Source organism: Castor canadensis, chromosome 12, assembly GCF_047511655.1.
Source record: "Castor canadensis chromosome 12, mCasCan1.hap1v2, whole genome shotgun sequence".
NCBI lineage: Eukaryota > Metazoa > Chordata > Mammalia > Rodentia > Castoridae > Castor > Castor canadensis.
The window spans coordinates 36,508,570-36,526,662 of NC_133397.1; the positions used below are offsets into that span (position 1 = coordinate 36,508,570).

General features: G+C 40.1%; 1 protein-coding gene and 1 pseudogene across 2 annotated transcripts in view; one reads left to right on the forward strand and one right to left on the reverse strand.

Moving 5' to 3' along the window:
* The window catches only part of Kcng3 (potassium voltage-gated channel modifier subfamily G member 3), a 58,290-nt gene that overhangs the window by 17,733 nt on the left and 22,464 nt on the right, over window positions 1-18,093 (reverse strand). The gene's annotated exons all lie outside the window — the stretch shown is intronic.
* LOC141415317 (U11 spliceosomal RNA) lies at window positions 10,766-10,890 on the forward strand (annotated as a pseudogene).

The window sequence follows — 18,093 nt, forward strand, 5'->3', positions numbered from 1 at the left end:
CAAAATCCAGGATAAACCCAGAAGATTAATTTCACCACATCTACAAAATTCCTCATGCCATATAAAGTAACTTTCATCAGTTCTGGGAATTAGGACCTTCATTTCTTTTTAGGGGGCTAGGAGCAGTGTTTTTAGCCTTCTACACAAAGTCACCAGGAGGATGTCTTCCACAGTAAAAGGAGTCTAATGTACTGCCTAGTGAGGGAGAGGATCATCAGATGAAGGCCCAGCTGACCCCACTTCTCTACTGTAGCTGTGCTCATGGACTTTGTGGTTGGCAGCAGCTCCCCAGTGCCTACCAGGCTAACAATAGAAGCTGCTGCTATGATGATCTCCATGAACAAGGAGACATAGAAAACTGGGAGAGTCATAAAACTTAGTAGACTTAGAGGATCCCAAGCTTCAATTTTCCAATACACAGTTTTAACAAATGTATTACCATGCTTTCCCCCTGGTAATGCTCATCGCGTATTCCACGGTTTCCCCTTGGCAGTTGGGCAGGGTCACGTGGCCCATTCTGACTGATGGGTAAGGTGCAAAATGACTAACATTTCTGGGCAGAAGCAGAGAAGAGTGGTGTGCATTCTCTGCCTGCCCATGGCAACCCGGAAGGCATATAGTCTAAATGGCTGTTGCAAATGGGGAGGTCCTTATTGGCTCAAGTCCCTGAGTCACTGTACAGAGTACAGAAAGACACTTTTCCAACCTGACCCAGATTGGACATGCTTTGTGAGCAAGAAATAAATTTTTGTTGTGTTAAACCACTGAGATTTCTAAGTTGCTTGTCATCCTAGGTAATAAACAATAGTAAACTGCGCACTTAGTAGCGATTATGGGAACATATAGTAGTACATCTTAAACCATCCCTAATCTGAAAATCTGAAACTCAAAATGCTCCAAAATTTGAAAACTTCTGAGCATTGGCGTGATGCTATAAATGAAAAATTCCACACCTTACCTCACAAGCCAGGCTGCAGTGAAAATTCAGGTATACTAAAAATACTGTATAAATGACCTTCAGGCTATACAAGCATAAATGAACTTCATGTTTAGACTTGGGTCCCCTTCCCAAGATAACTCATTATGTGCATGCAAATATTCCAAATTCTGAAAAAAATCTGAAACCTGAAACACTTCTGGTCCTGTAATAGTAATTCTCTTAGACGGGCTTTTGGGTTAAATCCACCAGCTCTCCAGCGACTGCAGTATGTCTCTTCTCCTGCCAGCCATGAGATGTCAAGAAGCCCCCATGGTCTTTCCTCCCTGACAGACCAGACTCACCCATCAACTGCCAGGGTAGTACAGATTTTCCTAGGGCCCTGTCAACTCTAAAATTCTAAGATTCTATTAATTTCAGAAGAGTAAAAAATTTTAATTGCGCCCCAAATACCAGAACATTTTCTGTCTAATTATTTCCACCAGCAGCCAAGTTCAGATTAAAAGGGAAGAAATTTAAATGATCTGGAATAATCTCTCAGTAAGGGACTTTCAAAGAAGTAAGCTTATCTGTAATGAGGTCCTAGGGACTCCTCCTGCCTGCCCCCCAAGTCTGATGCAGTTTCCCCAGAATTCAAACTAAGGGGATGAATCAGTGAGAAACCCGAGGCATTGCCTTCACCTAGGATTATGCTAAGGCAGTCTCCAAAAACAAATACCACCCAGCCTGCCAAAATCCCCATGTTTCCAAATGGCTCTCTCACCAGTGCCACCAACAACCGCTAGAAAAGTGAGAAGTGTTTACTGAGCACTGCAGCAAACAATGGGGCGCTCCTGAGGGTTACTTCTACAAACACAAATAGGAAAACAGAACTAAAGGTGACAAGAAGGAACACCATATTCCCTGAATGATCATTCTGATTGCATTTTGAGGTCCAAACATACAGAAGTCCTGAATGCTAATGGCTAATACACATATTTACCATTTATTGAGGCCCTTCAGTTGAGCACTATTTATGCTAAGCACTGTATGGATAGCATCTCATTTGATCCTTTTCCAGAATTCTATAACATGTGTATGTTCCTAGTATATCCATGTTACAGATGATGTAACCGAGACTGACAGGTTAAGTATCTTTTTTCAAGACCACACATACTCTGGAACTAGTAGATATAGGTAAGAACTTTCTCAATGGAACCTCAGCAGCACAGCAACTAAGAGATAGCATAGATAAATGGGACCTCATAAAACTAAAAAGCTTCTGCTCAACAAAAGAAATGGTCTCTAAACTGAAGAGAACACCCAAAGAGTGGGAGAAAATATTTGCCAGCTATACATCAGACAAAGGACTGATAACCAGAATATATAGGGAACTTAAAAAACTAACTTCTCCCAAAACTAATGAACCAATAAAGAAATGGGCAAGTGAACTAAACAGAACTTTCTCAAAAGAAGAAATTCAAATGGCCAAAAAACACATGAAAAAATGCTCACCATCTCTAGCAATAAAGGAAATGCAAATTAAAACCACACTAAGATTCCACCTCACCCCTGTTAGAATAGCCATCATCAGCAACACCACCAACAACAGGTGTTGGCGAGGATGCGGGGAAAAAGGAACCCTCTTACACTGCTGGTGGGAATGTAAACTAGTACAACCACTCTGGAAAAAAATTTGGAGGCTACTTAAAAAGCTGGACATCGATCTACCATTTGATCCAGCAATACCACTCTTGGGGATATACCCAAAAGACTGTGACACAGGTTACTCCAGAGGCACCTGCACACCCATGTTTATTGCGGCACTATTCACAATAGCCAAGTTATGGAAACAGCCAAGATGCCCCAGCACTGACGAATGGATTAAGAAAATGTGGTATCTATACACAATGGAATTTTATGCAGTCATGAAGAAGAATGAAATGTTATTATTCGCTGGTAAATGGATGGAACTGGAGAACATCATTCTGAGTGAGGTTAGCCTGGCCCAAAAGACCAAAAATCGTATGTTCTCCCTCATATGCGGACATTAGATCAAGGGCAAACACAACAAGGGGTTTGAACTTTGAGCACAAGATAAAAGCGAGAGCACACAAGAGAGGTGTGAGGATAGATAAGATACCTAAAAAATTAGCTAGCATTTGTTGCCCTCAACGCAGAGAAACTAAAGCAGATACCTTAAAAGCAACTGAGGGCAATAGGAGAAGGGGACCAGGAACTAGAGAAAAGATTAGATCAAAAAGAATTAACCTAGAAGGTAACACACCCGCACAGGAAATTAATGTGAGTCAACTCCCTGTATAGCTATCCTTATCTCAACTAGGAAAAACCCTTGTTCCTTCCTATTATTGCTTATACTCTCTCTTCAACAAAATTAGAGATAAAGGCAAAACAGTTTCTGCCAGGTATCGAGGGGGTAGGGGCAGGGGGGAGAAATGACCCAAGCATTGTATGCACATATGAATAGTAAAACAATAAATAAATAAAGACCACACAAATAAAAAACTGCAGTGACACAGATAATGAAGTGCAGACCTGTAGAGCTCTAGAGCTTCAGGGACTTACCTGGAAATGCTAGTGACTTTTATGACGATGTTCATTGTTATTAGTACATGATATATTTCATCTTTTGGCTTTAGGATCTAAATTAGTTACAACAGCATTTTTCAGATTGCCAGTTCTTAATACATTAGAGGATCTAAACTGACATTTTTTCTTCACAAATGGAATAGAAAATACCAGGGTACGTGAAAGTATAGTTGTATGAAACTTTTGCTTCAGTCATCTATAATTGTGTCCTAAGTTATTGCTATGGTGTGACTGTCCCCTCCAAAACACATCTGAAACTTTAATCACCATTGTAACAACACTAAGAGGTGGGAACTTTACAAGGCAGTCAGGCATCACAAGAGTAACAGAACTTTGTTGTTTTCTGGTGTTTTGTTTTTTACCTTTTTATTTTAATGGAAGTGCACTGGATGTTTCTACAATTTTGTTGAGATGACTGAGGAACCTGGGAAAACTATTTCTATTGGTCAAAACATACTGTTATTAGTGGTCTTTTTATATAAATATATATGTATGCATATATATAACTTGAGTTTTCAGAAACTTTAGTTCTATCAACTATGGAAAAAAGTATTACAGTTTACTATGTTAAGTTGGCATTGTACAGAGTTTAATAGCTGTATTGGTCTAGAAATGTTAAATTCAGTTTTTCCCATCTGCACAGTAGTGCACTGTATAAAACAATATGTCTCATTTACGTGGGTCTGATGACAGAAACTAATAAAGTATTCTTTAAATAATAATAAAAAAAGAGGCAATTAAGTCATGAGATCTCTGTTCCCTGAATGGATTAACGCTATTATTGAGGAAGTGGGTTAGCTGTCTTAGTAGTAGACAGGTACCTAAGGAAAGGGTCTGTCTCTCTCTGGCCCTTCTGCCACACCATGTTGCAGCATGAAGGCCCTTGCTATGCCAGTGCTATGCTCTTGGACTTCCCAGGCTCAAGAACCATGAGCTCAATAATGTTCTAGTGTCTGTAAATTACCATCTGGCACTCTATTATAGCAGAAGAAAATGGACTAAGACAATTACAGTGCAAACAGTATTTCTTTCTATAGGTCCTGGAGGACCTCAACAATTGTATGCAGTCATCAGGCATTACTAATTGCTGGCTGATCTGTCATGACAGAGGTATTTCTAAGAATGACTCTGAGGTTATAAAGGGGAGCAAATGCTTTTACTGTTAACCATGATCTGTCTCTGGGCTCTCCCACCCTTCAGGGAAAAAAAAGGGCTAGGATAGGACACAAGAGGCCATTCACTATGCTGCATAAGTAAAAATCAGGAGGCTGGGAATCTGTGGCTCACACCTGTAATCCTAGGTACTTGAGAGGCTGAGATTGGGAAGATTGCAGTTTGAAGCCAGCCTAGGCAAATAGTTCATGAGACCCTATCTCCAAAAATAACCAGAGCAACACAGAGTGTGGGCATGGCTCAAGCAGTAAACTGTCTGAGTTTAAGCCCCAGTCCCAGACCAGAAAAGAAAGAAAAAGAAAAAAAAAATCAGGGCCTTCTGAGTGCTGTCTTTTCATCATTTCCCCACAAGTATTTATTACGAAAACATTAAGACATACAGCAGAGTCATTATATTGTAAATATGTTGTTACCTGTTTATCACCAATTCATCCTTTTAACCATTCATTAATCTCATTTGTACAGTTCAAAATAATAAATTTCAGGTATCAGTTCACTTCCCTTTAAAACTTCAGAGTGTATATCTTTTACTAGAGTTCAATATTTGTTTTTTCTCTTGATATAAACTTTAGATACAATGAAATGTGCAAACCTTAAGTGTACATTCACTGAGCACTGACAAATGCATGACCTTTACGACCCAGACTCCTACAATTCATACAGCATTCACCTCACCCTAGAGAGTTCTCTACCTGAATCATCTTTGTATCTCCTGCCTTTACTTCCCAAGTCAATCACTTAGCAAGTGCACAGCAGGTGTTTATCCAGTGCAATGTAAGTGATTTCAATAGAATGTGGAGGCCTGAGATGGGCACTCCGTAGCAATGACGGGAATGTAAAATAATGCTTCCACTGTGCAAACAATGTAGAAGGTCCTCAAAAAATTAGAAACAGAAATATAATAGAATTCAGCAATCTCATTTCTGAGTATATATCCAAAGAACTGAAAAACAGAATCCTGAAGAAGTATTTGCACACTCATGTACAATATTTACACACCCATGGATGAATAAAGAAAATATATATAGAAATATTATATAGCTATAATGGAATATTATTCTACTTTAAGAGGTAAAGAAATCCTGTTACATATTATAACATGCATGAACCTTGAAGACATGCTAAGGGGAAAAAGCCAGTCATGAAAAGACAAATACTCTATGATTCTACTTATATGAGATATCTAAATAGTCAAATTCATAGAGACAGTAAGTAGAATCATGGCTACCAGAGGTTAAGGGGAAGGGGAGTTATTTAGTGGGTATAGAGTTTCATATTTGCAAGATGAAAAAATTTCTGAAGGTTTATTTCATACCAATGTGAATATACTTTACTCAAATGGTTTACAAATAATTAAAATGGTAAATTTCATGCCATAAGTAACAAAAAATAATTGACCTTGCCATTAATGAATTTATATTGTCTTACCTCAAAAAAAGTTAAGGTTATTATTCTTATTGTTAACACCAAGCAGAAACTGAATAAAATTCAGTATTACAGGGAGAAAAAGGAAAATGATTTACAGGCTGTGCAACAGCTCAGTGGTAGAGCTTCCTAACATGGGCGGGCTTTGAGTTTTAATCCCTAGCACTGCAAAATAAAATAATAAGGGTTTGAAACATTCCCTGACACAGAGTAAGTGCTCAATAAATTGTGACTACCATTACTACTACCATTACCACAGAATTACTACTGCTGTTACATTGCTATTGTGATGCTTATTACTGTTCCTGGGCTCATAGTCTTCTCCTCATAGTCAATGCCAAAGTACAAAAAGAAAGTGCTACAGTCTCAATGTCTGTCCCTTCCAAAACTTTTGTTGAAATCTAACGGCTATTATGACCATGTTAGGAGGGCTCTACCCTTAAGAAGGGACTAATGCAAATAGTCACAGGAATAGGTTTGGCCCTTGAGTGTGCAGTCTCTCTCCTCTTCCGTCTGCCCTTCTGCCATGTGATGCCTTCCACCACGGGATAATGAGCAAGAAGGCCCTCACCAGATGATGGCTCCTCCATCTCAGTCTTCTCAGCGTCCCCACATTATCAGCCAATACATTCTGCTCATGAAAGATGACCTCATCTGTAATACTGTTACGGTAGCACAAAATGGACTAAGACAAAAGGCACGAATGAATATTCTTTCTTTTCCTTCTTCCTTCTTTCAAGAATTCTGCATATATTCTTATACACTGATGGCTGCAGCATAAATTGTTAAAATGACTTATAAGAGCAGTTGGCAGTTTCTCGCAAGCTTAATTCTGCTCAGGAGCACCAGTCACCCATCCTGGGAATTTATCCTACGTATGCACCCACACATTTTCAAGAACATGTTTGACGGGAGTCATTACTTGTAACACTCAAGGAAAAAAAATACATGTAACTGCCTATCCACAGGAGACTGATTAGCTAAATGTATTTCCAAAAGTTATTATTGGGTTGAATCGCATGAAATTGCCAAATAAATATCAGCAATTTTGTATGACTCAATCTTATGCCATGTAGCTAATGTAGAATATTCTTCAAGACATATGGTTATGTACAGTACAAAGAGTGTGATACAATTGTGTGCATATGTGTGTGTGTGCTAACTGGAAAGATATTCAAGAAACTGTTAAGCTTCAGAGACTGAGGTAGAAGAATGGCGAGGTCAAGGCTGGTCTGGTCTAAATAGTGAGTCCGAGGCCAGCCTGTATTACATAGCGAGACCCTGTTTCAAAAAAGAAAAGAAAGTAATTATTAACAGCATTTGCCTCTAGGCGAGAGCCCTTAAGCCTGATGCAAGATAGAAACTCACTTTTTACTTTTGTCCCTTTTGTACTGCTAAATGCTTTACCATGTGCACATATTATTTTTTCAATTTAAAACACTTTTAAAGGAAAAAGCATGCCCAGGTAGAAGCACAGTCATCATGACTGAGTTGTCAACAGCTCCAATCAACCTAGACAACCTCAGCAGAGCAACAAAAGGAAAAGTCACCCCTCCTACTCTGAGCTTGCAGACTTAAAACGAGTGAGGCAACACTAAACAACAATGCTAACAGGCAGGCACAGGGCAATAACGCATGGTGTAAAAAAAGATTTCCAACAACTGCTCATCAATACCCACCACTTACCTACAACCTCTCTTAACATCCTTACCGAGAGCTGTCTCCACGGCAATCAGTTAAATGGGGGAAAGGTAGGATTTTCTTTTAACCTAATTAACTTACAGAAAAAAAACTGTATCATTCATTTATCTTTATCTTCCAGCCTAGACTGATAAGACTGAGCACTTAAATGCCAACCATCTTTCTCTAAATTTATAGATATTAATTCATTTGATTCTCACAACAAATCGATGTGAAGGTTCTGTTATTATCCCAACTATAAATGAAGAAACTAAGGCAAAGAAAAGTAATTTGCTCCTGCCACACAGCTAATAAATTTATATGTACTTGCTGACTGTCATACATTGAATCCCAGCTGGGATTTATGTACTTTCTATATAGCTGAATCAATGTATACCTGATAGACTATATTCCTCACTTGAGATTGTTGTGTTTACTCATACTTACTATATTAGTCAGCTGTTGGTTACTGTAACAAATACCTGAGATGACAAACTTATAAGGAGAAAAGATTTATTCTGGCTCAAAAAAATTGAAGGTTTCAGTTCATGGGTTGCTTGGCCCTATTTATTGCTTCTGGGCCTGAGGTGAGGCAGTACATCTTGACAGAGAGAGTGTGGTGGAGCAAAGCCACACACCTCATGACTGAGAATTGAAAAAGAAAGAGAAAGGGGTGTGGTCCTGCTATCCCCTTCAAGTACACCCCCATAATAAATGGACGACTTCCCATTAGGCCCCACCTCTTGAAGTTTCTACTACCTCCCAGTAGTTGGACCAAGTTTATAACACATGGGCCTTTGGGGGGAACATTTTTAATCCAAACTCCCTGTGTGTGGACGGCCATTTCTTTAGGATATGTGGCAGGTAAAGGACAATGATGAACAGAAAGGTCACTCTCCCAGAGGCATTGGAATGGCAATGGAGACTGCACTCTTCTTACAGAGGTTTTATGGGGCTGCTCTTACTCTCCTGGATCTCTTCCTATAACCACTTCCAGCGAGCTGCCCTTGTTTTCCACACTTCCCCCTTAGTAGACAGGGACACGCTGCTCTTTCCCTTGCCTGAGGAAGCTGGGGCTCCAGCTCCTTACTATACAGTTTCCCCTCTTGTTCCTCTGTTCTTTGTGTTGGCAACATAGCACCAGACCCTCATTCTCTCTGTATTGTAAACAGGGGCATATGACCCTCTGCAAAGGAAAAAAACAAGTTCTTGACTACACATCCAAAGGCTCTAATACCTGCTCTGCTGAGACCAATCTCCACCAAAGACCAGAGAATCCTCTTTGAAAAACTACAGGTAATTACCACAAATAATTCTTATCTTGTCTCGGTCTTTTTGGCATAATTAATTCCACTGTCAACTCAAATATATGACTTAAGTGCTTGTGACAATGCCTGAAGTAGTTTCTTGCTAAGAACTCTGTCCTGCTGGTGTGACTTAGTAGAGACTCCAAAGCTTCAGAAAGAAGTGGTTTTGATACTCTATCACTGTGATAGGCTTTTTAACTTCTGAGATGGAGCACTGAGAATATTCAACATCCAGGAGAAGGCAGAACAGTATTGTGAGCCTCCAAACACTGAACCCGTATCTAATTCTGCCCACCCCCCAACACATACACCCTCGTTCACTTTCCTCATGTATTGTTTTGAAATAGCTCCCAGAGCATGATTTATTTATCTGCTGCTGTAACAAATACTTGAGCTAAATCAGCTCATGACTTCAGAGGTTTCACTCCATAGACACTACACCCTGATGCTTTGGGCCTGTGTAGCACAGTACATGATGGCAGAAGTATGTGGCAGACGAGGCCTGTTCACCTCATGGCATCCAGGAAGCAAAAGAGAGAGAGAGAGAGAGAGAGAGAGAGAGAGAGAGAGAGAAGGCCATTGTCACAATATCCCCTTCAAGGTCATGTACCAGTAACCTAACTTCCTTCCACCAGGCCCCACCTTACAACAGCACCATAAGCTAGTGGTCAAGCCTTCAAAACACAGGCTTTTGGAGAACATTCTAGATCTAAACTATAGCAGGGGGCATTAATCCAACTTTTCTCACCTTCCCTAACTGGCAGATCAACAAAGAGTTCACGAAAGAATGGCAGGGAATGGCCACAGAGTCAGTCTCCTGAGACAGGCTGGTTGTAGTCAGGGTGCTGTAATGTCCTAGAGTAAGGATGGAATGACAATCTACTGACTCAGGTGTGGTTTCAAGCCCACGGAGCACAATAATTCATTTATCAGGCAGGAAAGCGCTGGAGTACCTAACGTATGACAGGCTCTACAGAGCCAGAGAGAGGTGGAGAAAGAGGAATTAAAGCTAGAAACTAAAGTATAGTTATGTAAGATGCTATCACTGGGGGAAGCTGGGTGAGAGGAGGTATACCAGAACTCTCTACTATTTTTGAAACTTTTACTTTACTTTTTTGTGGGACAGGAATTTGACCTCTAGTCCATTTTGTCTGGTTATCTTGGAGATGGAAGATCTCATGAACTATTTGCCTGGGCTGGACTCAAATCATAATCCTCCTGATTTCAGCCTCCTAAGGCTAGGATTACAAGCATGAGCCATCAGTGTCCAGTCTTTTTGCAACTTCTTATGAGTATAAAAATATTTCAAAGCAAAAAAGGCTTAAAAATAAAGATAAAACTTAACCTAAAAGAGTTTTCAAAACGGTAAAGGTAAGATACACCCTCCTCAACAACTCTATCCGTTTAAACTCAGGAACAAAATGTGCAAAAAAGGCCAGTCACTGGTGGCTCACACCTATAATCCTAGCTACTCAGGAGGCAGAGATCAGAAGATCATGGTTCGAAGCTAGCCCAGGCAAATAGTTCCACAAGACCCTATCATGAAAAAAAAAATCACAAAAAAGGGCTAGTGGAGTGGCTCAAGGTGTGGGCCCTGAGTTTAAACCCCAGTACTATAAAAAAAAAAAAAAAAGAAGAAGAAGAAAGAAATGTGCAAAAGGGCTTCTGTAGTGAGTGGCACCTATAGGGCAACTCAACTGCTCTTTGATATCAAGAGGCTTCAGAATCATAATTTTTTGTTTATTAGGCCAACTGGTGACTGTTGGTCCCAGAGCCCTTACTCATTATCCAAATAACAGAATATGTGCTTGCTTCTAGAAAGCCTGGTGGCTTCTGAACAGCCTTGAAAGGTATTTAGGTAAAGCTGTCAAGTAGGGTTTTGTTGTCACACTGGGTTGGAATTTGCACCAGAAGTCAAATCTATTCACACTTTACAGGTTTCACAAATGTTTTGCTAGTTTGAAAGCTGGGTGACTTAAAATTCTCTAACTCTGTTTCATGCTAAGAAATGACACTACTACCAATTAAAAAAATGACAAAATTTTAAATAAGATCAATAACATAAAATGCAGAAATGATTAATATAGTAATCAATACTTAAATTGAGAAAAAGGTAAGTTTTCTTCTACCTAGGGAATTTCAGAAGACTCCTTTAGAAGAGTGGTGATTTAATTTGGCATGTTAAGACCAGCACAAGCAAAACCAGAGAATACGAGACATATTTGGAGAAAGGAAAGCAATTAATTACATTTACAGGTTAAAAAATAAAATAGCAGGCTGGTGGAGTGGCTCAAGGGAAGAGCACCTGCCTGGCAAGTGTGAGGCCCTGAGTTCAAACCCCAGTGCCACCAAAAAATATATAAAAATAGCAATAATAATAGTAGTAATAGTAAAAATTTCTCAGGGAGGTGAGACGATAAGAGACAGACAGGTAGATTGTGGCTTAAAGTTTATTTGGTGGTAATATTAATGGGTACCACTTAGTGAAATGATTTCTACAAGGCTGCTCTCGCGTATTTACAGGTAAGTTTGTGCACAGAGAAGGAGCCAAGTTATCAAACTGTTGACAGTGGTTACTCCAGGAGAAAATAGGAGACTGGCAGGTGGAAGATTGTAAAGGTAGGAATCCATGGTTTACCTATGTATTTATGAATAGCTAGATTTTTCACAATGGGATATGTAAGTATTAGCTATGGAGTTTTAAAAGTAACTTTTAGATGTATGTTATTATGACCCTTCAGGGCCCACAGATTGGCCATCATATTACCCCTACTGCACAGATGAGGAAACTGCCTCCAGACTAAATAATCGCAAACTAGGTGTGGGTCCATAACATGGACTTTCTGCAGAGAGAAAGACTAAAAGGAGGAGGTCCAGTTAGGGAGCTATTAGAGTATTCAAAAACCAGAATGAAGGACCAAACCAAGCAATGCTAGTAGAAAAATGAGAAGCAGGGGTAGGTCAAAAAAGGCAATGAGCACTAGGCCTCAGGGCACTTAGGAGAGTCCTGCTTGACTGCCAAGTGAGATGTGCAATGGGACGAGAGGGAAATAAGGAGCTATGGGCTTGGCGTGGACACTGAAGCTTGAAGGCAAAAGGAACCCAGTAAGAGGATCCATTCATTCAATAAGCACTTCTTCAGTGGTTTCTATGTAGCCAGGTGCCAGGCCTATGAGCTTGGAAGAGGCCACATGGGCTGTGGGAATATGCATGGGGCAGGAGTTTAGGGGATGGTTGGAGGGTGCACGCCAGAGAAATGGAAAACCCACACTTGCAGGAGACCATGGGAACAAAATGAAATGAAGATGGGCAGATGCCGGGAGCCTCTGACAAGACCCTGCAACTGGAGAGCTGCGAGTGATGCAGAGTCACAGATCTCAGGGTGATCACACAGGCACACAACATGCAACAGACCTTCACACACTGTCCTAGACTTCCCACAGACAGGTAAGGGTCCAAAGGAGCCAGGCAGAGCTCCTAAGGTTTTCTCTAAATGGAAAGGCAAGTAGAGAAAACAAAAACCACCCAGAAAAATCTTATTTCAAGACAAGGCCACTCTGACCATTCTCTTGACTTCCTTTTTTTGTTTGTTTATTTGAGACAGGATCTTGCTACATAACTCAGGCTGGACTTGAACTCGTGATTCTCCTGCCTCCACCTCTGAGTGCTGGGATCACAGGCATGCACTATCATGCCTGGCTCCCTTGATTTTCCAAAAATTCATCAAGTTTCAATGTTCACGTTGTTGCTATCTAACAGAGGACTAGGGTGGCTCTGTGTGCACCAAACCACAGGCTTCCAACGGTAAGAGACATTGTTTCTCTCTGACTGACCCAGCATCGGGGATGCTTCCTTCACCAATGATAAAGACTGACTTTTCAGAAGACTAACATGTTCTAGGTGGGCATAAGAGTGGGAAGACTGAAAATAGGTGGTTCTGATCTTTACTCCTAAAAAAATTCCCAGAGATGAGAGCTGGAAGCATGGCTCAGGTGATAGAGTGCTTGCTTAGCAAGCACAAGATCCTGAGTTCAAACTCCAGTACCACCAAAAAAAAAAAAAAATCTCAGAAATGAGAGCACCAGAAACCCAGCCCACTGGGTTTCTGCCCTCCCAGACCTTGTTCCCCACTCTAGGTGCAGCAAGCCACCCCAATACAATCACAATTACCTACAGAATGCTATAAGAAACTCACTCGCATCCCGAGAACTTCATCTGTTCCTATTCCATATATAACTACCAGGTGGCTCTATGCCCTTTTTCTTTAACTGGCAACTCATTCCTAAAAGAATTATGAGACTAGAAGGAATACCAAAAGCCCATCCCTCTTTTCAAACAAGATCATCTTATTCAAACTGATACCAACTCTCTTTTCTTTAGTAACATTTTACCATTTTGACTCAGACGGTTTTTATCTACAGAAAATGAATTTCAAAAAAATACTTTTAAATGTAAAATGGCTCCTGCTAATATCATTATTTGCTGTTTTCTAACCACAGGTAAATAATATGTCCAGAGCTCAACTCAGATTATTTTCACTTAATTACTGCATACCAGGTACTCACTGAAAACATCAAGACTTTACAGGCAGTTTCTATCAAATACTCAGAATAGATGATGCCTGTTTTATACAAACTATTCTAGTGGTATTCACCAATTCATTTTTAAAAGTTGGTGCCAGGTGCTGGTGGCTCATGCCTGTAATCCCAGCTACTTAGGAGACAGAGGTCAGGAGGATCACAGTTCCAAGCCAGCTCAGCCAAACAGTTCTCAAGATCTTATCTCAAAAACACTCAACACAAAAAAGCTGGTGGAGTGGCTTGAGCAGTAGAGGAAGAGTGAGGCTGTGAGTTCAACCCCCAGTATTGTAAAAAAAAAAAAGTTGGTCTAATCTTGATACCAAACACAGTGCACTATAAGAAGGGAAAGTTGTACACCAGATGCAGGTGGGTGTGGAGGCACATCTGTAATCCCAGCACTCAGGAGGCTGAGGCAGGAGGATCATGAGTTCAATCTCTGTAAATTAGAAATGTGATCCAAAAACTCATTAAAAATATCATGGTTCAGTTGACTCTACTCCTGAAACATAAGACAATTTACTATTAGAACAAGTGTAACTTTAGTTCAGCATATTAAAAGATCAAAGGGAGAGCTGGAGGCAAGGCTCAAGTGGTAGAACAGCTTCCTAGGAGGCTTAAGGCCCTGTGTTCAAACTACAGTACTGCCAAAAAACAAAAAAAAATACAAAAATCAACAACAACCTGGGAATTATACAAAACTTCCTTAAAAGGCACCTGCCAAATACCTAAAGCCAGAATCATACTTAATGATGGTAATGATGGAGTTATTTCTCCTTCTTTTTTGGCTGTGCCATGTCAGGCTTGTTTGGGTGACTTTTTGGCTAGTGCTGGCTCAAGTTGCAATCCTCCTGATGTTTCCCTCCCAAGTAGCTGGGATTATGGAAATGAGTCACCACACCCTGCTTCGAGATCAGGACTCACAACAAATGCAAATTTAGAGTTTAACCACTGCAGTAAGACAAATACATTATAAGGATTGCAAAGACTCATTCTTTCCAGATAGTATCACTGTTTAAAACAAAGAGATCCTAGAAATTATTACAATAAATAAGAAGTACTGCTATACATATAAAGGTCAAAATCAACTGTATGGATATAATGAACAAAAGGCAACTCAACATTGTAATTTTTACATTGCTATGAGCAATAGCGACAAAAGTTATAAGGTACCTAACTGTAAGTCTCACAAAAGAAATAGAATTTTTTAGGTGAAAATCACAAAACTTTACTGAAAGATGTTAATGAACACTTGAGTAAACAAAACCAGTTATATACTATGATCCTGAAAATAAGACTACACAATATAAACATGTCAACTGTCCCAAATTAATCCTCAAATTCAATGCAAAAAAAAAACATTTAATGCAGCCAGGCACTTGTGGCTTACACCTGTAATCCTAGTTACTTGGGAGGCTGAGATAGAGAGGATCTAGGCCAGCCTGAGCAAAAAGTTTGAGAAGTCTTATCTCAAAAGATAAAAGCTGGGTGCAGGGTTGTGTACCTGTCATCCCAGTGATGCCAAGAAACATCAAATAAGAAGACCATGATGCAGTCCAGTCTAGACAAAAAGCAAAACCCTATGTGAAAAATAACCAGAGAAAAAAATGACTGGAGGTATGGCTCAAGTGGTGCAGCACTGCCTAGCAAGTGCAAAACCCTGAGTTCAAACTCCAGTACTGGACTGGAGGTGTGGCTCAAGTGGTAGAGCACCTGCTTTGACCCTGAGGTAAAAAAAAAAAAAAAAAAATTATGTAATACAATTAAAATTCCCAAAGAAGGAAGGGCTGGGGCTATAGCTCACTGGTAGAGCAACTGCATAGCATATGCAAGACCCCTGGTTCAATCCCCAGTACAGAAAAAAATAAAAATAAAAAGGAAAGGTTTTCATGGAAACTGAGAAGCTGGCTATATCCCTGAATTAAAGACAGCACGGTGCTGACACTGGCAGGAGACCAGTTGGGAACAGGGAGCACTGAGCCCGGCAGCAGATCCACGAGCTCACAGAAAGCAGATCCCAGTTAGGCAAGGCTCTCCAGACTAGTGTGGCACATGCTGGCCCACTCTGCAGTGCTAAGGAAACTGCTACCCATATGAAAACTAAATTATACCCCTCGTGTCAAATACCATAGGTGGATTAAAGACCACATTTGAAAAGTAAAAGTTAACTCAAACTCTAATAAATATATTTAAAACCTCTTAAGAAAATGTAAGAGAATTCTAAGATCTTAGAAATATAAATATTTTCTCTCTCTCTCTCTCTCTCTTTCTCTCTCTCTCTCTCTGGTTGTTTTGGAAACAGTGTCTTGCTATGTAGTTCTGCTGGCCTCAAACTGATGATCCTCCTGCCTCAGCCGGGATTATAGACATGCACTACCATGCCCAACCAATATGGGATATTTTCTTAAATAATTATTTAAAAATTACAAACCATAAATAGAAATATTAATAAGTTTATGTTAAATTTTACAGGGACTGGGGGTATAGCTCAGTTGTAAAGCAGTTGTAAAGTTAGGTGGTTAAGTGCAGTGATACACACCTGTAATCCCAGTTATTTGGAAGGCAGAGATTGGGAGGGTGAAGGTTCAAGGCCAGTGTTAGCAAAAAGTTTAAACAGTCTCAAAAGAACAAGCCAGGAATGGTACTTCACCCCTGCTATCCCAGCTATACAAGAGGCTAGGTAGGAGGACTGTTGTCTAAGGCTGACCCTGAGCAAAAAGCAAGATCCTATCGGAAAAATAACCTACAAGCACAAAGGGCTAGAGGTGTTACTCAAGTGGTAAGCATTTGCCTAGCAAGTGCAAGGCCTTGAGCTCAAACCCCAGTTTTGCAGGGGGGAGAAAAAAAAATGTTAAACATATAATTACCACATGACCCAACAAATCCATTATTAGGTACCTAACCAAAAGAAATAAAAACATATATTCAATTCACACAAAAAGTTAGGACATGTTTAGATTTTTAAGAAGCCTCCAAATTTTTCTCCAGAGTGGTTGCACCAGCTTGCATTCCCACCAGCAGTGTACCAGGGTTCCTTTTTCCCCACATCCTCAACAACAGTTGTTGGTGGTGGTGTTTTTGATGATGGCAAATGGGACTTCAAAAAATTAAAAAGCTTCTGCACAACAAAAGAAATGGTCTCTAAACTGAAGAGATCATCCACAGTGTGGGAGAAAATTTTCCAGCTATACATCAGACAAGGGACTGATAACCAGAAAATACAGGGAATTTAAGAAACTAAACTCTCCCAAAATCAATGAACCAAAAAAATAAATGGGCAACTAAACTAAACAGAACTTTCTCAAAAGAAGAAATTCAAATGGCCAAAACACACATGAAAAAATGCTCACCATCTCTAGCCATAAAGGAAATGCAAATCAAAACCACACTAAGATTCCACCTCACCACTCAACTAGTCTTTCTTATTATGCTTATGTCTTCTCTTCAACAAAATCAGAGATAAGGGCAGAACAGGCTCTGCCTGGAAGTGAGGGGGGCAGGGAGGAAGCAGGCAGAGGGGACAGGGGAGAGAAATGACCCAAACAATGTACGCACATGTGAATAAATGAATAATAATTTTTTTAAAAGTTAGGACATGAATTTTCACAGCATCATAGTAAAAAAAATAGGAAGAATCCAATGTTCACCAAATAAGAATTAATAAGCAAAATAGGGTGTCACCATAAAATTAGTTATGATTCAATCACAAAACAAACAAAATACAACTTAGATGAAACTTTAAAGCAAAAACCACCACACTGTGTACTTGAAAATGGTAGATTCTGTCCAGGTGCTGGTGGCTCACACCTGTAATCCTAGCTATTCAGGTGGCAGAGATCAGGAGAATCTCAGTTCAAAGCTGCCCCAGGCAAATAGTTCTCGAGAGACCCTAGCTAGAAAATATTCAACACAAAAAAAGTGCTGGTGGAGTGTCTCAAGTAGTAGAGCACCTGCCTAGCATGCACAAAGCCCTGAATTCAAACCCCAGTGCCACCAAGTAAAAAGAAAGAAATGGTAAATTTTACCAGATGTACTGGTGCATGTCTGTGATCCCAGACTGAGATGGAAGGATTGCTTGTGAGCCCACAGGTTCAAGGCCAGACTGGGCATCACAAGGAAAACCCCATCTCAAGGAAGGAAGAAAGAAAAGAAAAACACAAAACATTATTATTTTTTTTTCATTTTTCTTTTATTATTCATATGTGTATACAAGGCTTGGGTCATTTCTCCCCCCTGACCCAACCCCCTCCCTTACCACCCACTCCGCCCTCTCCCTCCCCCCCTAATACCCAGCAGAGACTATTTTGCCCTTATTTCTAATTTTGTTGTAGAGAGAGTATAAGGAATAATAGGAAGGAACAAGGGTTTTTCCTAGTTGAGATAAGGATAGCTATACAGGGAGTTG